The 21,047-nt window shown below is 41.8% G+C and overlaps 1 protein-coding gene across 1 annotated transcript in view; it reads left to right on the top strand.

Moving 5' to 3' along the window:
- Positions 1-21,047, top strand: part of KIAA0930 (KIAA0930 ortholog) — a 58,440-nt gene that overhangs the window by 733 nt on the left and 36,660 nt on the right. The gene's annotated exons all lie outside the window — the stretch shown is intronic.

Below are 21,047 nucleotides of genomic sequence, written 5' to 3'. Positions count from 1 at the left end.
CACAGGATGTCGCGGCTCTTGCAGGTTGGTTAATTTCTTAAACCGTGGAGGGCTTCTTAAGCTTTCTGTCTTGTTAGTTTTCATCTCGGCTGATGTAAATTTCACACGGCAGGTCTTTATTTAGCTTTTGGCAAAGCCTGTAAAGTGCAAAACAGAAGTTTCGGGTTGAAATTCGGTCAGCTTTAGGCAACAGAATGGTATGGCAGCTCATTAACCAAAATTGTTCACATCAGGAAACTCTTCTGGCCAGGCTGGTGAATAGAAATTAATCATTTTTATATGCAGCACTGGAGATCATGGAAATTGTTCTTCACATCCAAAATTTCTGTCTACCTTATTCAAAGCTTTTGTATAGCCAGGACTGGACCTGTGTTCTAAGGGGGTGAATATCCAGAAGTTCTTGCAGGTGCAGTGCTTCAAGTGATGGAAAGTGATACACAACACTTGTTTCTTCCATGGGGCCTTTATTAAAGACTCCTCCCTCCTCAGCTCGTTTATAAGGCTCCAAAAGTCTCATCCATTTTTGAGTCTTCGTTAAAAGCTCAGAATAAGTTCTTATTTAGGTTTTACAGGCTGTGAGGTTTGGATGAACATGGGGCATCTCTGATTCTCTGCCTTTATGTATCAGTTTGTCAGCCAGTGCTTGCTGTGGTCCCCCTGGGAAGGAATGGGCTCTCTGTTCTTTCCTTTTGCTTTGCCACAGAGTGAAATCTTTTATGAACAATGAGAAATGATTCTTGGTGCTTTATGCCTTTTTTCTGATAGAACTGGCTCTCTGGGATGTAATGTAGTGTTGAAATGTTACAGGGCCTAGTAAAGTAAGTAAAATGTTTTGGCAAAGAAATTGTAGATGAAATTTAAATGCCTATGAGATTGCATTCATTGGAAAGCTTCAGTCAGGTCCTGTTTGGCCAGCTCACATTGAAATGTGTGATAAAGACTGCCAGGAAGAGAAATATCACCATCACTTTCTTTTGCTGAAATTAGGAAAGGAGAAAACTGTGGTAGGTGGTAAGACCATGCAGATATTCCTTCTCTGCTTGTGTTTGAGTGCACATCCACAATAGCCCATGGTGGGAAGTCCTGCTGAGTGGCTTTGGGATAGTCACACAAGGAATAGGACAGTGGAGCTCTTTTTTGCCAGGTGAGGATTAGAAAGGTAAACCTCAGGAGAGCTGCTGAGCTCGTGGCACTGAGGAGCTGTGTGGAGATGTGCATTTTGCAGTGTCTTCCCTGGTCCTTAACATTGTCATTCCCAGCTAATGAGAGCTCTTTCCCCTGTGCTGTGATTTGTTGCCAGGTTAGTAAATTTTTCCTAAATACCTCCTTTAGGAAAAACATCTCCTCCTTTAGTAGAAACTGTAGATGAGCCCAAAGTGTGATTCTGTGCATGTCTGCTCTGTACTGGTGAGTGCTGTTGCAGGGCATGCAGGAATAGCCTGGGCTGCTCTGCAGTGTGCTGGGCTCTGGCAGCACAGCAGGTGGAAAGGATCTTCCTCAAGCTCAGAAGTCATGAATAGTCACAGTCCTGTCTGGGTTCAGGTGGATAACACAGAGATTTTGTCTGCCTTTTGTGCCTGGGTGGCACATCACCTCTGGGGCTTCAGGGCCTGCTCACCCACAGCTGGTTTTGTATTTGTGGTGGGGTTTTTTGTAGTGGCCGTGTCCTGAGCTGTATCAGCAGGTGAAACCTGTTGTTTTCAGTTCCCTTCAAACCAGCTGGCAAAGACTCCAACAGTGGCTTTTCCCTGAGTGCTGCTAGTCCCTCAACAATAAAATGGGACTCACTGGGTCATAACTTGGCCATTCTCTCTCTTTTTGTGTATTTGCTAGAAGTGAGCCCAAGGAGGAGGAAATTGCTATTTTTGCTGACTCTGAGGTTTGGTGAGAGGAATTGCTTTGTTTCAAGAATGTCACATAAGCATTTGGACAGGCTTTGTTCAGAAATGTAAATCCCCTTGAGTGGTGGGGCTTTCCATAATGTCCTGTTTGTGTAATGTACAAAATGTAGCACTTCAAAATAATGACTCATGTCATTATTCACCAAGCTGGGAAGGGTGATGTCTCTCCAAGAATTCTTGGCTGGCTGTTGGTGTCACCCAGTTGGACAGCTCTGGTGTTGTGCACTAAGGCCCCTCTGAAATGCTGTTGGTTGCAACACTTCTGTGGCAAAATACTTCTCCTCCCGAGGGAATGACAGATGTGCTGTGTGTCTCCTCAGCCATGTAAGGCTCTAAAGTTTCCTTTTGGCCAAATCCCTGAACTGGGTTGCGTTTTATTTTTGGTGGTTCCTGATACTACTGTGTAACATTTTCAGATACTTAATTTCCTTGTCCTTCTGTCATTCAGAGACAATTTGCCCTGCTTTTAGAGTAGTACAGTGGATTTGGGTGGAGCGTGACTTTATTTGTACTGGAATTTAGAATGAGTTAAAAAAATAAATAGGTAGATCCTAACAATCCCTTGAACTGTGGCTGGTCTGTAATGGGGACATGTAGTGGGTGAAAAATGGAGAAGTCCTGAAAAGATCTGAAAAGGAGGTGACTGCCCAGTGGAGTGCAGCACGTGGGGCTTTAACAAGCAGCTGGAAACTGAGGTGTGCAACAGGAACCTAGTCCAGGTGCCAGCAGAGGCCCAGTGGCCTTACCTGTCATGGAGAGTTTCTTGTTCTTGCTTTCCTGGTGGTCCTGGGGTGTTCTGGGGCTTGAACAGAGCAGAGGAGAGGAGGGTGTACCTGGCACAGGGGCAACAGAAGCAGGAATGTTCATCCTCAAAGCCAGAGGTTGCCTGGACTTGTTTGTGCAGCAGTGCACAAACCTCAGGGCTCATCATGTGAGAAGAGGCTGCAGTGTGATTCATGGGCCACGCTGCCTTGATGAGTAAGACCTGGAAAGAATTCCTTGGCCTTCATGAGAGAAGGGAAGGTGAGGTGGCACACAGTGAATGCTGGACACTGTGATGGAAATGTGGGTAAAAGGATGAAGAACAGGGGAAGAAATTTTTTGGAAAACAAAAGAGGTTAAAATAAAAAATTAAAAGGAGAATTAATTTGGATTCCAAAGTACTAGATTCAGGCGCTACCTTTTTCATAGTGTAGTAACTTTTAATTAAATTATAATATTCAAGAAGGATATAATTGCGTCTGTAACTTTGAAGAAAGTGTATCCACAGTGTAGGTGGAAGTGTCTGCAGAGAATTTACTGCAGCACAAACTGGTTTGACAGGAGTCACTTTCCAGCAGACACAAAACATTCTTCATTCATGGTTCTTGGAGTTCAGGGAGTTGTGGAGTCAAAGGTGAGAAACTACAAAAGCTGCAAAGCTTTTCCTTCTTTTGATCTGCCAATAATCACATCTGTCCTAAAAAAACTTGAGGCATGTATACAGTCACATTCACCAATGAGTTTATTTAGAACAATTTTACTTCAGCCTAAAAATACATTTTTATTACTTTTACCTTATTATTTACACAATTTCTTTTGCCCTATTTATGAAGTGTTTTGCAGGTAATGAATATGAAATGTTCACTAAAAAATGTATAGTCAAATACTGAGGAGAAAAAGAAGATACTCATGTAAGAAGCTTGCAAATAGTAAAATAAAAAAGTGTTTATAGAGTAGCTTCCTAATCAGTCAAAACCAAAAATACCCCCCCCCCAACATTCCAAATAGGAGGAATCTGTATTTCTTTTCAGGAAGAGTTCTAGAAAGTGCAAATACAATGCAAGATCAGAACAGATTATTTAAATCAGAGTTAAATAGATACATTGAAATCAGAGTGATTCAACCAGTTTACCCTTAGGTAAATACCCTGAGGTATTGAACCTCAGATTTGTAGTTGGATAAAGATGAGCAAATAGCAAAGAAATTCCAGTGTGAAAGACAGATTATTTTAAAACTGCTTTTTGGTGTTTTGTTTGGTTTTTTTTGCCTGGCATTGAAAAATGTCTGGAATACATTTCTGCAGTCAGATACACGTAGACATTTGATGTGTATGAGCACTTGGATGGGGTGGTTTGGGAGAAACCACAGGTGGAGCAAACTCTTAGATCCAGTGGCTTTGTCCAGGGGATGGGAATGCCTTTCTGCTTGTCCAAGGGTTTTGTGTCCTGGGATCCCACTCTGTCACTTCCACAGTCAAGTTTAGGAGTGTCCCTGTAGGACCAGGCCATGGAGAACAGCAATCTGGGGCTAAACTCTAGGGCTGCAGCTCTCCAGGGTTAATACCTATTTCTGTGAGGTTTTATTTTCTTCATTTGGTTTTGTCTTTTACAGGTGATTCATTTGAAATTCTGTTTTGATTGTTCCTTAGAACCTTGTTCATGCAGCTGTCACTAATGGCCTGTCAGGCTTTCCATCACCCACTGGTGTGTTCAGGGATTTGTCCTGTGGCTGTTGAAAAAGGCTAGCTTCTGGCTGGAGTGTGGCAGATATTCCACATGGATAATAGAACAGACTCTCTTTTATTACAGTTTTCACATCTTTTTATAACAGTTGGGTTATTAGTTTGCTCTTTCATTTTAATCGAGATGAAACCTTATGGGATTTTTCTTGTCCTGCTTGGGAGTGTGCTTGCTCAAATTATCAAAATCAGACTGGAGATGCTGAAGTAAAAAGGCAAGTTTTTTTTTAAAAAATCAGGAAAAAATCCACCACCACGACCAAAAAAATCCAAAAAACCAAAAAAAACCCCCCCACCACCAAAAAAAAAAACAAAAACAAACCACCCCACAAAATACCTTCCAGAACATTGTTGCCTTACCAAAATGAGCAGTTAAGTTTCTAAGGCATGGCATGCTGCTGTTCATTTCTGGATGCTAGCTGGCGTTACTGGACCCACCCCCCCCTCTTTTTTTTTCTTTATTTTTCTGTTTAGTGTCACTCTGGGCAGAATTATGAATCCATAAGACTGATAATGGGAACAGCCAGGATATTTGAGAATACCCATCTCTTATTTATGTAATACTGTAGCTCTAATAACCTTAGCTGCTTAGTTTTGTTGTCCTAGTAGTGTGCTCTAAACCTTTAGTAAGTTGCAAATCCATTTGGAAATATGAGTTCTGTTTTGGAATTTAAGATGCATGGGAGGATTGTCTTAGGGATTAGGACACCTCTTACCTATTAGATTCAGGATGGATGTTTTAAAGATTTAACATTCTATTTGGATTCTTTCCAAGGAATGAAAACTGGAATTTCCTGAAGAATGAAGTGTGTTGGTCTCCCTTCTAACTATTAGTGATCAGGGTGAGGATCAACAGAAAAAGCTCAGAGGATGCAGGACACAAGACACTGAAATACACAGTGTCTTATGTCCAGCTGCATTTCTGGAAAACCAAACCCCTGCAGTTCAGTAGTGAGTGATGATTGTTGCATCTGCTTGTCCTTGTAAACTGGCTCAGCAGGATCAGGTAGCAGCTCACTGACGTTTTAAGTATTACCTGGAAGTGAACAGTAAGGTAGAAAGAGAAAGTCTGCACAAAATCAATTCATGGTGTCAGGAACCTGCTGAATAGTGAAGCTGCTTTTTGCAGAGAGCTTTCAAAAGTATGTGAAACAAGCTGGTTTTTGTCTGTCTGCAGTCCCTTGCGTTGAACAGGGTGAATTTCAGGGAATCAAAGTGGCTCTTTTTTTGAAGTGTGTGAACCAAAGAGGGTTTGGGTTGCATGGAATGCAGGAGGAAACAAAATGCAGTCAGGATACAGGAGCAGCAGATACAGCATCATGCTGCTGCTGCTGTGGAGCTGTGGTCACCTGGGCTCACTGCAGCAGGAGTTCTGTTGGCTGAAGTTAATAAGATGCTCCAACAGTCCTAAGTATTTTTTCCCCCTGAATTCTTATTGTTTAAGACACAGTCTTTTTTTGAAGTGTGTGAACCAAAGAGGGTTTGGGTTGCATGGAATGCAGGAAAACAAAATGCAGTCAGGATACAGGAGCAGCAGATACAGCATCATGCTGCTGCTGCTGTGGAGCTGTGGTCACCTGGGCTCACTGCAGCAGGAGTGAAGTTAATAAGATGCACCAACAGTCCTAAGTATTTTTTCCCCTGAATTCTTATTGTTTAAGACACAAATTATATGTGTGAAGATTTATAGGGTTTTCTGCAATTTCAAGGCTTTAAAACTGAAATTTTTGTCATTTTGGTTTGCCTGGTCTCTAGTATAGACAGTGTGCTAGTACTATGCAGAAATTGAACCCTGAAAGCAGTAATATTCTTTATCTCCCTACTCTGGGGGTTCCCTAGAATATTTCCTTAGGGGCCACAAGTTAAGTCCCTTTAGGTGAATGTAGTATTTTGCAGGCAGGTAATGTGATGTGAAGAGCAGTTCATTTTGGAGCCATATCTGTCCTGCCACAGCAGTGAGGAAACAGCTGCTGGTGCAAGTATGGAGGCTGCATTTGGTGTTTCAGAATATTTTTTTGCATAATTTTCTTTCTTATCTCAGAAAGCAGAGCAGATGTCAGGCAATCATCAGTCCTTCACATTTGAAGTATTCTGGGTTGTTTCCAGGTACAACAGTGTGCTGGATGTGCAGAAGTGCATTTGAGGTGGCCTGATCTGTTGAACTTTGTCACGTTTCCCTCTGGAAAATGACATCATTGGGCTTTTTGTTCCTCCTTTTTAGGCAAGATGTGCTCAGTGAGTCAGGCTGAGACTGCCCCTGCTTTTGCTGTTTGTGTTGAAAATCTTTATAGCTCAATAGTGACCCAGCATTTCATGAGCTCCCATGTCAGGAATTGCCCTCTCACCACACCCAGAGTGATTTCGGGTGTCAGGAATATTGTGATAAGTGTTGTTCCCATTTTATCAATCTGCTGATACTGCATAGTGTCAGGTCTTCTGGAGGAATATGGGTGAGCACTGAGGTGGGGTTTCCTTTGAGCACATGGAGGTGGAAGATGGATTACTTCTGATTACCTGTGTCTGGAAGTAACATAGGTGGTTTTAGCTCCAAACTCTGTTTGCATGTCTTAACTGCCAGGCTTGGATAAAAGGCAGAAGTATCTTGGGAGTTCTTGGTCCTACCTTGCAGGACTTGGTGTGATCAGCAGGAACTTCAGAAATGGATTAAAATGCCAGTGAAGCTTTAGCTGTCTTTGCACTATGAAGAGATGGATTTAATTGCCTGGAGATGCTGAAACACCATCAAGATGAGGGAAGTGTTTTGAAATGGATTCATAACATTCTGCTAAGAGCTGGGAAGGATTTCACTGGAAATTTATTCCTGTGTCTTGTTGGAGAGCAGATACAGGAGATGTTGAATGTCTAGCAGTGTTACATTTCCAATACTGGATATGTTTACTTACCTGCCTTAGAAGACCCTGAGAGGTGGGTTTCAGATTTCCATAAAACTCAGTGCTCTGTAATACATGGTAATAAAATAACAGTACACAGGGTGTTCAGTATGAGTGAAATAATCAGTCTTGAGGAGATGAGTTTATTGCCTCAGGGGCATCACTCCTGCTTAGTGATTGCCTGATCTCATCCTTTCAGAAGGAAAGCAGCAAGTTCATGGCAGTACAACTTGGAGATAAAGCTCTGTAAACCCAGGTGTCTTTCTGAATAATGATGATCCAGCTTTTTATATACTTTGTAGGAATGTTGAATTACCTTTTTTTGTTTGTTTCTAATGAGAAGTTTAATTCTGCCTAAATAATGAAGGTCTGAACAGATGACCCTTGTTTTTCATAACAAGGGTGACTAAACTCTACTCAAAGCATCGTTTGAATTGTTAGTAGCCCATGTTTTACATAATTAAAGGGGAACTGATTTCATCCTCTTTGATCTTTGAAATTAAAAGTATAGGTTACGTTATGCTGAGTTCTTTGCTCTGAGTCTTCAGATTCATTCTGGATTGTTCTTCATCAGTGGCTTTTTTTTTTTCTTTCAGTTAACAAAGGAACAACAATTTAAACGTTTGCATTAGGTGCTTTAAAAATGACCAGAATAAACACAGAGTTGCCTGTGATTTTTTTGCAGCAAAACTTGAATTCTGAGTTCCTTCCCAATTTAAATTATTTTCTACAACTGCCAGAAATGAAAAAAAACTCCAGGGTTGAAATTTTTTTGCCTATATTGTTCTGAATGGGTCAAAAAGGGAAAATCAAGTGTAGATGTGTCCTTCCTCTGTCCCCTTTTGTGGTAAGAAACTTTGAAGGGGATCACAAATGTTTCTTCAGCAAAATGCTATGAAGAATTCAGCAAGTAAAAATGTAATGCTTACCTTGTACTTGCTTGTCACTGTCTGTGAAACCTGAGGTTGAGGGCATTTCCTAAAATTTACAGAAAACAAAAGGATAGGGAGAAATTGCAGTTACTGTGGCTGTATGTAAAGCCTTGTGTGTCTCTTCAAATGCAGGATCCATGCTTCAGTGCTGTAATGATTGAATAGAAGAATATTTAGATTTATAATATTTACTTCTAAACTAGTAGTTGCAACATCAAAAGGCCTTTTGATTACACAGTAAACTGTGTAATCAAAATCTCAGGGGAGGATGGTTGTAAGCCCAGTGGTGGGCAAAGGCAGTACAAAGGCAGTAAAAGACACTGCCTTGTGGTGCTTGTGGTAGGAATTTTCTGAGGAAGACTTTTCTTCTTCAGCTCACATGTTCCCGCCTGAGACCTTGTAACTGTCATGAGATAGAAGTGATTTCTCAGAAGATAAAGGCTGTGACTTTCTCTCGTTTATAAGCCATTTTTGTAACTCTTTTTAGCCTGGAGAGAGTGCCTGTTGAGGGTGATGTGGTGGGTGGGAGAGACCCAGGGAGGGGAAGGAGGCTGGAAGAAGCAGAGCTGGAGTACTGAACAATAGTCATGTTGTAGGTTGGAGGCAAAAAGCTTCAAAGTCTCTTAACTCTTTAGCCCAGGATTCTGTTCCCTTGGCCAGGTTGCTGTAATACACCCATGTACAAAGCATTCCAGGTCTGCAGGGACTTGGAGCTGTGCACGTCTCCCCTTGGGATGAGAAAGTGGAGAAGTGATGCTGGTTACCAGTGGAAAGGGATGGCATGTTTTCAGTAGCTAAAATATTAATGGAAGGCTAAACCCCTGTTTATGAAACAGAACAGCAGCTTTGCAGGAGTTGCTCTCCCTTAAGGAGTAGGGTGCTGGCTTTAGGGCAGTTTTTTGGGTTCTGTCTGACTGAAGGTGGTATGTCATATCTGTTAAAAAAATTCCCTCTCCTCTCCCAATAATGACTATTTCCACAGAGAACCAGTTGTTTTTTCTTGTTTCCAGTTGTTGGGTTGTGGACTAAATGAAAATTTTGTTCCTTACTTGGGACTGTCAAGAACTATCCCTTTCCTCACATGTATGAGATGCCTGCAGCATGAAAACCTGGGGTGCTGGTGGGGGGATTGTTGGTCTCCAGCCCTGCAGTGCCTGCAGGACAGCCTGGCTGTGCTTCCTTGACTATTTGATGGTTTCACAGGAGAGTGATCATCTGTTAGAGGAAACATTTTTCTTCCGTGCATGACTGTGATTTGTTTAGAGCGTGGCCAGCATTTGCCATAAGAGATTTCACTGGGATGAAGATGAGTGGGCAGGCAGTTCACTTCTATTTCTATCTAAACAGCTGTATTTGTTGTCTTAGAAACCTGCATTAACAGTAATATCAATGCTAAAGGGAGTGCTGCCTAAATAGTTGAAATATCCAGGCACTGTCAAAGACACTCAGTTTGTTGGACAACCAACCCTGAACAACCCTAGGTGGGATTTTTAAAGGGCTTTTATTTTTTTTAAGAAACACATCCTTCTTTAGACTGGTTGTCTTATGTGTGCATAGCAGGTTGGGCACCCAGCTAAGAGATGGCAGTGTCAACCAAGTTGTTTTTTTTTAAATCTTGGCTGCAAGATAGGTGAAAGTGTTGGTTGTCAGCTTCTAAAACTGAGTGGGTTTGTGGTGTAGAAGGTAAGTGAGAATTATGGCTTCCACTGTAAAGCTGCCAAGTGCTCACTCAGAAAGATGCTGCCGATGTTTCTAACCAGAACAGAAACTGAATTTGGAAAATGCCAGTCTGTGATAGTAAGGATGGATAGGAAATAACTCTGCTTCTCTGCCAGCTGCTGTTGTGATAGCTGCTCCTTCCTTCTGCCTTGACAGCAAGTTGCTAACTAGCAGCCTGGGCAAAGATAAGATACTGGGGGAGGTACATACATGAAATTATCAGTAATAACCACAGTCTTGGTAGTTTTGTGAGGCTGGAATACTTCTAAAATACAGTTTGCTGGTTTTACCTGACCTACCACAGTAGTCTCGCAGATAGGGCTTTGACAGTGGTATTTATTAAGTGTGAAAATAGGGACCTTGGATGTCATAAATTTACAGAAGCAGCAGTCTTTGATCAGAGGGATTGCTTTGGCAGAGAACAAAAATAGTATGTATTTTAGCAGTGACAACACACATTTGTGCTGTTATAGACAAGTTTCTGCACTCCAGCGTGGCCAGCATTCTTTGTAAGTTGCCAAGTGACCTTTCCAGGTTGCATCTAGGTCTTGAAAAGTTTGGGACTGTTGCTGGGTAATCCTGAAGGCAGCAGTAGGAAATGTGTAAGCATTTGTCCCTCTTTCACAGGATTTAAAGTGTCTGCATCCAGTGGGGTTGCCTCTGTTGAAGGAGAATGTGTACACCTGCATTAAATCCCCAGTTAGCCAGCTCTCAAACACAGCAGCTTTTCTGCAGTAGTTTCTTATGAAAGGCATAACAAGGTGATTCCTCTGGTGCTTCCCTAGTGAGTAAATTAGATCTGTGGAAGTGATGCTGCAGTCCTTTGGGAATTGTGCATAGTTTGAGAGTTTGGGTGCCATTTCCAGGGAACTGAACTACCATGTGCTTTGAGAGGCTGAAGTACAGCAAAGTAGCTGACAACTGTTGGATGAAAATGGATTTATTATTTCTGTGCACTGCAGTTCAGTAGCAGGTAACCATATCCTTTCAATTGTGTTGACCCTTGCTAGGATTAGTACTCAAAGTAAATAGCCAGATGCCTGTAAAATGCTGTCTTTATTTGGTGTTTCATACTGGCCTGTCATATTGGATGATTTTTCTCTAAATTTATCTTCTAGGGTTCCTCTTGTTAGAAAATATTTCTCATGTCATTATGGTTCCATTTGAATTCTACTTTTTCAAAGTGGAAATCTGTAGATGGTACACAGTAGTTTATGCTTTTAAATTATGCAGGCTTTGCTTGGCTTTTGAGTGCTAACTGAAATGATGGTTTTCTCAGCATATGGATGTAATAGTAAAGAAGAGACCTGCAGGAAGATGTATGAACTTTAGGAATACATTTTACAAATGCATTTTTTTCTAGAGGAGATTGTGTTTGTCTTCTCAGCAGTGATGCTATGAAGCAATTTTCTGCTGTGGAAGAAGTGCAGGTAAAAATGGAAATGGAGAATTGAAACAAATGTGGATGAAAGAAAGTAATCTCTCTCCCACCTTCCACTTCTGAGTAACACAGAACCATCCCAAGGAGAATAAAGCAGAAAACTGCAATGCCCAGAGTCCAAACACTGAAACTTCTTGATGCTGTTGTGCAAATGAGCACTTCTTGTCCTTCAGTATTCTCACTACTTGCATGAAATGAAGTGACAAATAAGCAATACTCGTTTTTTTCCAGGATGTGACCAATCACAGGGTCCAATTTGAGGAAGCCAAACTTTGTGGCTAGTGTTTAACCTCAGTCATGTTCAGTTATACATTTCTCTGTCGCTTTTAGTGGACTTTCAAAATATTACACAAAAATTTGTGTGTCCTTTGCATTTTGGTGGCCAGCATCAAGTGCATTCCAGCACTGTAATAAATGACACTGCATGGCTGTTGTGTAAACCTTAGTGTGAGTTGCAGGATCAGCTGAGTTGTTCTCTTCATGTGTCTTCAACTTAAATAATACATGAACTTGTGCTGGACTTCCACAATGTCATCCTGTGCATGAAAGAAAACAAAGGGAAAACAAACATGGTAAATGTAATCAAAGTGGCAGATTATATGTGAAGTTCAGAAAATGGAATTAAAAGTGTTCCGGAAACTGGAGTTTTCTGAAATGACCACAAGCACTTTAGAAAGCAGGTGAGGATGTAGATAAGATATTTTATTGATATCTAGAATGGTGAGATGAGTACTGGGCAGAAAATCTTAGTTTGGTAAGAAAATAGGAAGAGAAAAACCCCAAAACCAAAACAAAACCCCAAAGCTGAAAGAGAATGCATGTTAACTCTGGTAGTTGAACCGTGGTGTACCTTCCCTCTAAAGGTTACAGCTCTCTGTGGGAGTTGTCCTACTGGCCTTTAGCTGTTTTCTATATTTGCTCTATAATTTAGCACCTCTATATATATATTGAGGTGCTCAATTCACCACAGAAAAAACAATCTGAATCTGATCCTTAACAGAACCCTTTTGTGTTGTGTATTGTTCTCCTTAGTTGTGCATTGCAGATATGCCTAAAGCCACATTCAAGTTTACTTCTGTGAATCCCTTCTCTCTTGGGTGAAATTCAGTAAAACAGAAAATAGCAGAAAAGAATTGTTTGGATTCAGAAACAGCTGTACAAGATGTTAAGAACAAGGGAGGCAACTGAGAAACTTGTGTTGGTTGATTGCTCTTCAGTGTCAAGGGTGTTCCTCAGGTGGGTGGAATTTTTCCGTTGCTGATGCAGTGGGTTTTTATAAATTTAATCCTGGAAGATTAAAGCACATTAAATATTGAGCTTTCCTGTGTAAGATATTATTGATAAAGATATATTTAAAGTGAGGAGCTCTGGGATGAATTTTTTTAAATGCAAAGCTGTGAAGTGTCACAAGCAGCTGTGTTTGAAGCGTTGCCTGCAGAAGCTCTGATGTTCCCTCCTCTAGGCCTGGTAATGTGTCCACTTGTGCGCAAGCACATTTGAAATCTGCACTGGTGTTCTGCCTGTACATAAGGCTTCTTCCTTTTAGTTGTGCTACAGCTCTGCAATGAGATGTGAAGAGCAGGGAAAAAGAGGAAGTGGTTTTGTGGAAAGGCACGTTTGTACCCCAAAACGTGTTGCATTAGAAACTCTGTCCCTGGGTTTAGCTGATTAGCACACATCATCTTTACAGAGCAGTTTGCTCATTTTTAATATTGTAGACTTGAAAAGGTTCAGAGAAGGGCAGTAGAGGTGCTATGGGGATGACTTTTGTACAGGAGATACTTGTCTAGCAGGGTGGGACTTGTCAGCCTAGCAAAGGGATTTTTCAGGTGCTGTGTGCCACAAGACACTTGTGAAGTAGATGGTGTGAATGCAGTGTGTAGGCAGTAATTGCTCACTGTGCCTTTCTGTGAATAAAACCATTGCTTAAAGTTGAAAATTGGTAGGAAAGAAAACTCCTGCTGGTGCTGAAGAGAGATGGGGAAGACTGATCAGAATCCAAATTTACTGTGACTACCAATGCTTACATACTGTTTTAGGAAGACTAGTAATTTTTACTGCCATGATTAGATTAAAATAATCTACACAAATTTATGCATATTACATATTAGTCTTGCTTGCAGAGTTTAATGAAATTTTCTTTTTCCAGTAAACCAGTCTGACTGAATCTTCTTTTAATCCTCAAAATTCTGTTTGCTCTTGCCAAGGCACCTTGTTATCAAACCTCTTATGCTAACCAGGTCCAAAGTCCATCATCTGTCTTGTGTCCCAACATCTCAACAAACCCCAAGCTCCTAAAAAGCTCCCAAACCAAACAAAACCAGCTCCTGTATGATAAAAGCTGTGGGTTTCATGGTCACAAACAATTGTAGGTTGTGAAAATCTAGCTGTGTCCAAGAAGATGATGATGAGATGATGAACAGGTGACTGGAATGGCCATCCAGCAGGAGCTGCCATGTTCCCTGGTCTCTGGCGCAGAAACACTGGGGGCTCTCAGGGTACTGAGGAGGAAGGTGATGCACTCCTGCATCATCCTCTGTCCTTCCTGTCCATCTCCAGGGCCGGCTGCTCCAGGCACAATACTGGGGTAAACAACCTTTGGGCTTGACTCACTGTTCTTACATGATGGTTTTGTATTCCTTGAAATTAAAAGGAAAATGTCCTTCAAGGGATTTCCTCATCGGGAATGGCCAGTGGTAGTGTTTCTCTATGAGAGAAATTGAAATATTTCTTCTTTAATTTCATACTATGCAGTTTTTGGTTATCTGAATTTAGTTACTTTGTGGTATTTGTCTGCTGATCTTTTAGTAACTCTGTGGAGTTACTGGATATATAACTTTGATCATTAAACCTGATGTAAGACATTGTGCTGCAGAAAAATACCCCAGTGTTAATCCCAAGAAACTCCTAAGAGAGGAGAAAAATAAGCTCTTTGTGTCACTGTTTAATTAACCACAACCAAAGTGCTGGCAGGAGATGGTTTACAAAGAGATTAAACTGCAGTTCTGTGGTGTCCTGTCAGGACACTCCAAGTGGTACTTCCAGACACTTGATGATACTGACATTGATAATTGGTGTCTAAATAGGTCCTTGGTATCTTTCCTATGTTTCCATGGATGCTCTTAGCTCATCTCTGCTTATGCTAGAGTCATAATCTATGTATCTGAGAGCATTTTTTACAAAGAATAGCTTAAAGCATGTTTCTCATTAAGTCCAAATGAAATATTTGGAAGGTATTTATTTATTTAACTGATCTGTCTCTGTGGCAGGATGGCAATACTGGCTTATCCTGACAGATGGAATAGTCAGGCAGGGCTGCTAAGGGACTTACTCAAACCAAAAGAGTTAAAGAGTTGGTGATGGGGACAGACAACCCTCTTCTGGTGGTTTTTTGACTGGAATTTTCATGCCTTCTGTACAACCTGGATCACTTGTGAATGCTTCTTTTTGAATTCAGTGTCTAAATATGCAAAAGAGTTCCTTCAGAATGGGCAGGTGCTATGGTTAGAGCTGTCTGACTGTGCTCTCCCTGTTTTATCTCGATTAGACTCTCTCTGATGATTTCAGTGTTGTGCCTCACACCCTTTGTGCCCCCCCCAACTCCGCTTTGTTGGTGAGGAAATAATTAAACTTTTGGGCCCTAAAATAAATGTTGAAAAAGACCCTTCAGGTGATGAGTTGCTAAGCCCTGCTCTCTGTGCTTTGCCCTCTCTTTTGTGTTCTCCAGCTGGGGAGGTTTGCAAGGCCAGAACCTCTTTTGGCTGCTTTTTTCTTCATTAAGCCCTTTCCTAGGTGAGCTAGAGCCATCTCTTACACCTTTTTTTAATCCCAAAGTACTGTATTTTCTTTTGAAAACCAAATGAGATCTTCTTTTTCCTAAACTCCTCCTGCAAACTGTAGAATTGGTAGTTGTGTTTGAGGGTTCTCTTCACCCTGAGCCCTCCTCTCCCCATTCCAAAAGTCTGTAAATACCACTGGGGCCAAGTGAAGTCCTTAAATACATGAGACAGGCATTAAGTGTTTGTAACTTTGACTGGCAGGGCTGTCTGTGCTCTTAGGCACAGCAGTAATGACCAGGACCTAAAAGGACTGCATGGTGTTATATTCATTAATTTAGCTGTGGTCTGGCTTTAATTCTGGGGAGATGAATGGATAAGAGGCAGTTTCTGGAAGCGGGGAGGTTAAAACAGTAGGAACTGCAGGAAAAGGTGGGGAAACAGATTGTAGGTTTCAGAGATTAGCAAGACCACTTTAGTTGAGTTTTGTAAAAGCATGATTTAAATGGAAAAAGCAAAGTAACTCAAAAGACACCACCAGATGGATGAGATAGATACTTCTCTAGTGATAAATTTTTAAATAGGATAATTGTGGTAACCTCTTAAAAAACATGCTTTAGAAGTCAGGATAATATGTAGTTACACCTAGTAAGAGTTTTGTGTATTTAGATGTCTGGACTATATGGACTTTTACACAAAATCAGGAGGTGGTGGAATAAATGTACTGCCACTTTTTTGTACAAAGTTTGGACTTCTTGCAAAGGTCTGCAAAGAGATCAGTCATTTGTCTCTCTTGGCTAGATCATTACAGATACTGTTAATAAACCATAAATAACTGACAGATGAACAATCCAAAGGTCTGCTCTGTCCTACTGTCCTCAGCCGAATGAGAGCAGCTTCGTGGAGGAGCCTTGCTCTGATCTCTAGGCACTGACTGTGTCTGCACTCTTCCTCTTGCTTGCAGGGGCTAATTAGAAGGTAGAAAACCCCAAAAAGGTATTATAAAAATACCATAATTACATTTATTAGGAAGTCTGTGTTATATTGGCACCAGATATCCTTGCCTTTAAGGATTATTTGATTTTGCTAGTTCAGTTCTACAGCCAAACTTCTTGCTAATCAGGGCAGATTTACACAAATCCCGGGTGCAGTGCTTGAGTACAGGAAAGCAGCCAGGGGAAGGGACTCTGGTGTTCCTGCATCATTCCTGTGGCTGTTTTGGGAAGGGGATTAGAGGCAAGAAGTTTGTGTGGCTGTTGAGGTGCTGGAGAGCAGTGCCTTGGCAGTTCTGCTGCAGTGGAGTCGCTTGTCCTACTTGCGTTGCTGTGAAAAATGCCAACCACTTGTTTTAAAATTTTAAAAGCTTAATAGTAATAAAATGGTTATAAAAATAGTAATAAAAATTAGAGCAATAAGAATTTGGACAATCAGAGTTAGGACAATAAAAAGCAAAGAAATAAGGGCTGTCTGGATGCTTCCTGGGAAATTAAGCCCTGAAAACACGCAGGCTAACAAAAGATTAACTCTTAAAAGCAATAGCCTGTTGCATATTATGAGATGCAAAAATTCTTTAAAAATTCTTTTCAAACAAATGGTGTTTTTTGGTTTTTGTCAATTCCCCCCCTTCATCTTGGTGGCTCCTCAAAATCTGGAAGGAGGTGGAAAGATTTTGGTCTTCTCCAATAAGGAAGCAATAATCCCCCCCCCCCCCCCCCCCACTTCATCTTGGTGGCTCCTCAAAATCTAGAAGGAGGTGGAAAGATTTTGGTCTTTTCCAATAAGGAAGCAATAATTCTTCTCTTGTGAATTTTGGTGTCTTGTTGCTGTTATCTCTGTGTGAAGAATTTCTTGATTACCTCATCCCTTTCTTGAGCTAGTTAACAAAAGTATCTTACATCACATAGTTTCTATTTTAACATTGTTATAACCTAAAACTATACTTACCACACTACTTAAAAAAAGATTAATACAGTGCTGCTAATTAATACAACATAACACATATAATTTTAACATTGTTATAACCTAAAACTATACTTACCACACTACTTAAAAAAAAGATTAATACAGTGCTACTAATTAATACAACGTGACACATATGGTAATCCTTTTCATATCTACAAAGAGCCAATCATATAATCTGCACTCTTCACATTGCAATGCCCCAGTCACTTTCAAGGGCTTTTCCAAAGACTTATAGCAAGAGCCACAAATGTCTTTGTAGCATAGACATAGGATTTGCTGGAGGATGGCAGCTTGGGGAAATTTATGTGGTAAAATACCATGTGACCCTGCCTGAAAGGGGAAAGTAATGCTGCTTGACTAAATCACTCATCAGCTTTATTTTCTGTACCTGTGGGACAGTGCCAGTGGCATGAAAGTGGAAGTGGGCATCACCAGTGTCTGACACAGGGAGAGGGATGACACTTGCCAGGTCCTTGCTTTGCCTTATGGTGGGCAGGGAGGGACAGGATTATGGGCATTTGGGTTCCTGGGTTCTTTGGGTTTGTTTTATCCTGTGGATTCTGTGTTTTGTGGAGCTCAGGTTTCCTCCGTGCCCTGTGTCAGAGGTCCTGAGCAGAGTTCCTTGCTTGTGCCTCTATTTCCTGCCACTTACAGGGATTTATTTTCTGGAGACTTCCCCTCCCCAGGTGGGCATGGTTGGAAGTGACCCAGGGGTTGAGGGCATTGGGGTTGATCTGGTGGGAGATGTGTGTGCTTGGGGGCCTTTGCAGGGGCCTGGGAAGCAGAGACTTCTGCAAGAAGAGGCCACGTGGAATGGGCCAGCTGGTGACCTCAGGTTCTGTGCCTGGAACCTGAGGCCATGGCAGTGGCCAGTGTCACTTGCATGGGAAGCCCTTGTGGAAGCAGCATTTCCCAAAAGCTTTTCCTCCACAGCACATTGTCATTGGGGCTGGTGAAGATGAAGAAAGCTCTCCTGAGGTATGGACCCCACTTGGGGTATTCACCCCCTCGGGGTGAAACAGCCCCATGGGGGAAGGAAATGCCTTATACAGAGCCTGTTCAGTGTTGCTTTGTTGCTTTCAGATTTATTATACCTGGGAATTTAATGGAGTTAAGTTTTCCTTCTCTTTCCGGTATAACTGATAAAAAACATTTATCAGCCCAAAGTCTGGCCATATGAATCTTTTCAGTCTCACTGGAGGGGAGGTGGCAGCACACGTGCTGAAGGCAGGGTAGAGCTTTTCCAGGTGCTTCTTGGGAAGGAGCTGGGAGAAGCAAGTGGTGGGACCAAGCCCAGCCTGGATTTGAAGGAAGGTGCCTGTCAGAATGAGTCTTGAGAAGATCTGGTCCTACTGGTGGCAATTCAGCCCCTGCCACATTGAACAGCACATTCTGGGGCATGCCCTGAGGTTCAGGGTGTAACCAAGGGACAGCTCTGGGTAGCACAGTGGGCTCTGGCTGGGGCAGTGGAGAACTGGCTGCTGGAGGAGGAAGGGAATCAGGGAGCAGCAAAGAGCAGCAGCCATGGCTGTTCCAGCAAGCTCAGGGGGTTTCTGTGGCTCTTTTGGAGTTTTTTCCAGAGCCCTGGGATGTTTCCCCCACTGGGGGCTCTGCCAGGTGCTGGGAGGAGCCAGTGACAGAGCCAGAAAAGCTGTCAGTGGCATCGTGTGGCACTGTGTCACTCCTGTCTGGTGAGGCAGAACGCTGGCCCATCTGTGGTGGCAGGTGGGAGCTGGATCTGACATGAGGTGCCTGTTCAGTTCCTGGCCAGAGGAGCTTTGGGAGGCTGCAGGGACCTGGCAGGGATTCTTATCTCAGGAGGAAGGATGTTGGGGAGGTGGAGGTTGTGTGCATGTTGAAAATCACTTGCAGGCTGAAGAAAAGACAGTCCATACCTGTTTTTGTTGACAGGGTTTCTTCTTTTTCAGTCAGTTTGGGTTTTTTATGCTGCTGGGTGGAGCAGCATCAGAAACTCTAGGTTTTTTATTGTCTGCTTCTCTGCAGTGGTGCTTTCTGCTGCACTCCTTTCTGCTCACCTTAATGGGTTTCTTCAGTCTCTGAAACTGGAAAGAGGAAAGCAGCTCATTTTTCCCAGACTCAAGTGGAGGAAGGGAGACTGAGTGCTCCCTCAGTTTAGCTAGGAGAAGGGGGAGAGCTTCTTCCATTCTAGTTATCTCCAGATATTGATTGCATCCCACCAAAAAGTTGGTGAGATGGCACAGGCACTATGAGACTTCCTGAATTTGTAACTTCACAGCTGGGGAGCCTGGTGTGCAGGTGTGGATTTCCTTGAAATCAATCCTTGCCTCCCTGCAGCCAGGTTCCACACCCTTTATGGATGTCTTGGCACATCTGCAGCTGTTTTCTGAATAAACATATAAGCTGGAGATCTCAAGTTTTTCTAACTGAGGTAATACTGTGTCTTCATCATCTCACATGGATAGAAGTGTGCATGCCACACTTGGTGGGGTGGAATAGTTTAGTTTAGGGTGTTATAGATTAATAACATGAGAAGTGTACATGCCACACTTGGTGGGGTGGAATAGTTTAGGGTGTTATAGATTAAGAACGTGATGGTTGGCTCTCACAATTAAGAGATGAATATTATGTATATGTTAAGGGAAGTTTTGTAGATATGTAGTGATGTTATTGTAATATGTCCTCCCATAGTCCTCTTTCCCCTCTCCCTTGTAACAGGCTCGGCAGTGGGGGCACTTGAGGAGGGTAAGATGATTACCAGGAGGCACAACATGACAACAGCTGACCTCCAGCTGGGGTGTAAGAGAGTGATCTCCTCCCATGGACGGCAGAGAAGGAGCTGACTGACAAAGCTTTGGGATGGGCTAAGGGTATAAAAGGCACAGCAGCCATTTTGCAGGAGAGCACGTGGCCGCTGGTCACTGAGACTCCCAGTGCTGTCATTTTTCCTTATTCAGTCCTTTGCTGTATTTTTGTTAAGGTTTAATAAACCTTTGAAATTTTAGAAGTGAGCGTTGTTTCTCACAAGGGTAAGGAGCAGGGTTGTATCTGTGACATGTCTTGACCCTGTTGCTGCTGTTACCATGATGCGTTCCTTTTTTAGCCAAAGTTCTGCCAGTAAAATTTTTTCCTTCTGTGTCACCTGCCTTCCAGCTGTTGCTTGCTGCTGAACTTCTGGAAGTTCACTAGAATCCTGTTTGTTTATAAGGTCAAACTGAAGGGATTAAGTGGTGTCCTTGTGTGTAATCTTGGGAAGAAGCCTGAACTTCAGATTTCTGATGATCTGGTTAGCTGGCCACTATCTCTAGAGAGGGAACATCCATTCTGATTTTATGCAGTCATAATTACAACTTTATAACATCAAAGGTAGCTTTAATATATGTGAAGCACTTCTTATATTGTCCTTGCAAAATACTTGCTAAACTCAGAAAAAAAAAAAAATAAGTCCAGTGTGAGTTGCTTAGAAGTCTCATTTCATCTCCATGCTGGGGCTGTAAAGATCTTCATTAGTGTTTAATTAACTCCTAAACATCTAAGGATAGTTATTTTACAGATGAGCACTGTGGCAGTGTTGGATGAAATGAGTTTTATAATGTTTCACAGTGAGGAGTATCTCCTGGCAGACTAAAGAAATAAAAGCATAGCAAGAAACCTTGTCTAGCTGAAATTATTGTTCTTCTAAGCTCTGAGTGGTACATGCTGAAAAAAATTATTATCCACTGAATGAGAAGTCTTTTATTCTATTCTTTTGAAGCAAAATAATAACCTGACACTTCCTTTTATTTAATGATTTTTGGAAGGCATTAAAAAAATAAATGTATTATTTCCTGTGTGGATATGAAGTCAGTTCCCTGAAATGAATGTTCAGTATAAAAACCTAATAGGTAAGAAGAAAGACATTTATTGCATAGCAGTTGGCATAAATTTTGCTTCTAATGAGGATGAA

This window comes from Passer montanus, unplaced genomic scaffold, assembly GCF_014805655.1.
Source record: "Passer montanus isolate IOZ18808 unplaced genomic scaffold, ASM1480565v1 scaffold20, whole genome shotgun sequence".
Taxonomy (NCBI): Eukaryota; Metazoa; Chordata; class Aves; order Passeriformes; family Passeridae; genus Passer; species Passer montanus.
The sequence above is the reverse complement of the archived record's forward strand: the minus strand, read 5'-3'. Positions and strand labels throughout refer to the sequence as shown.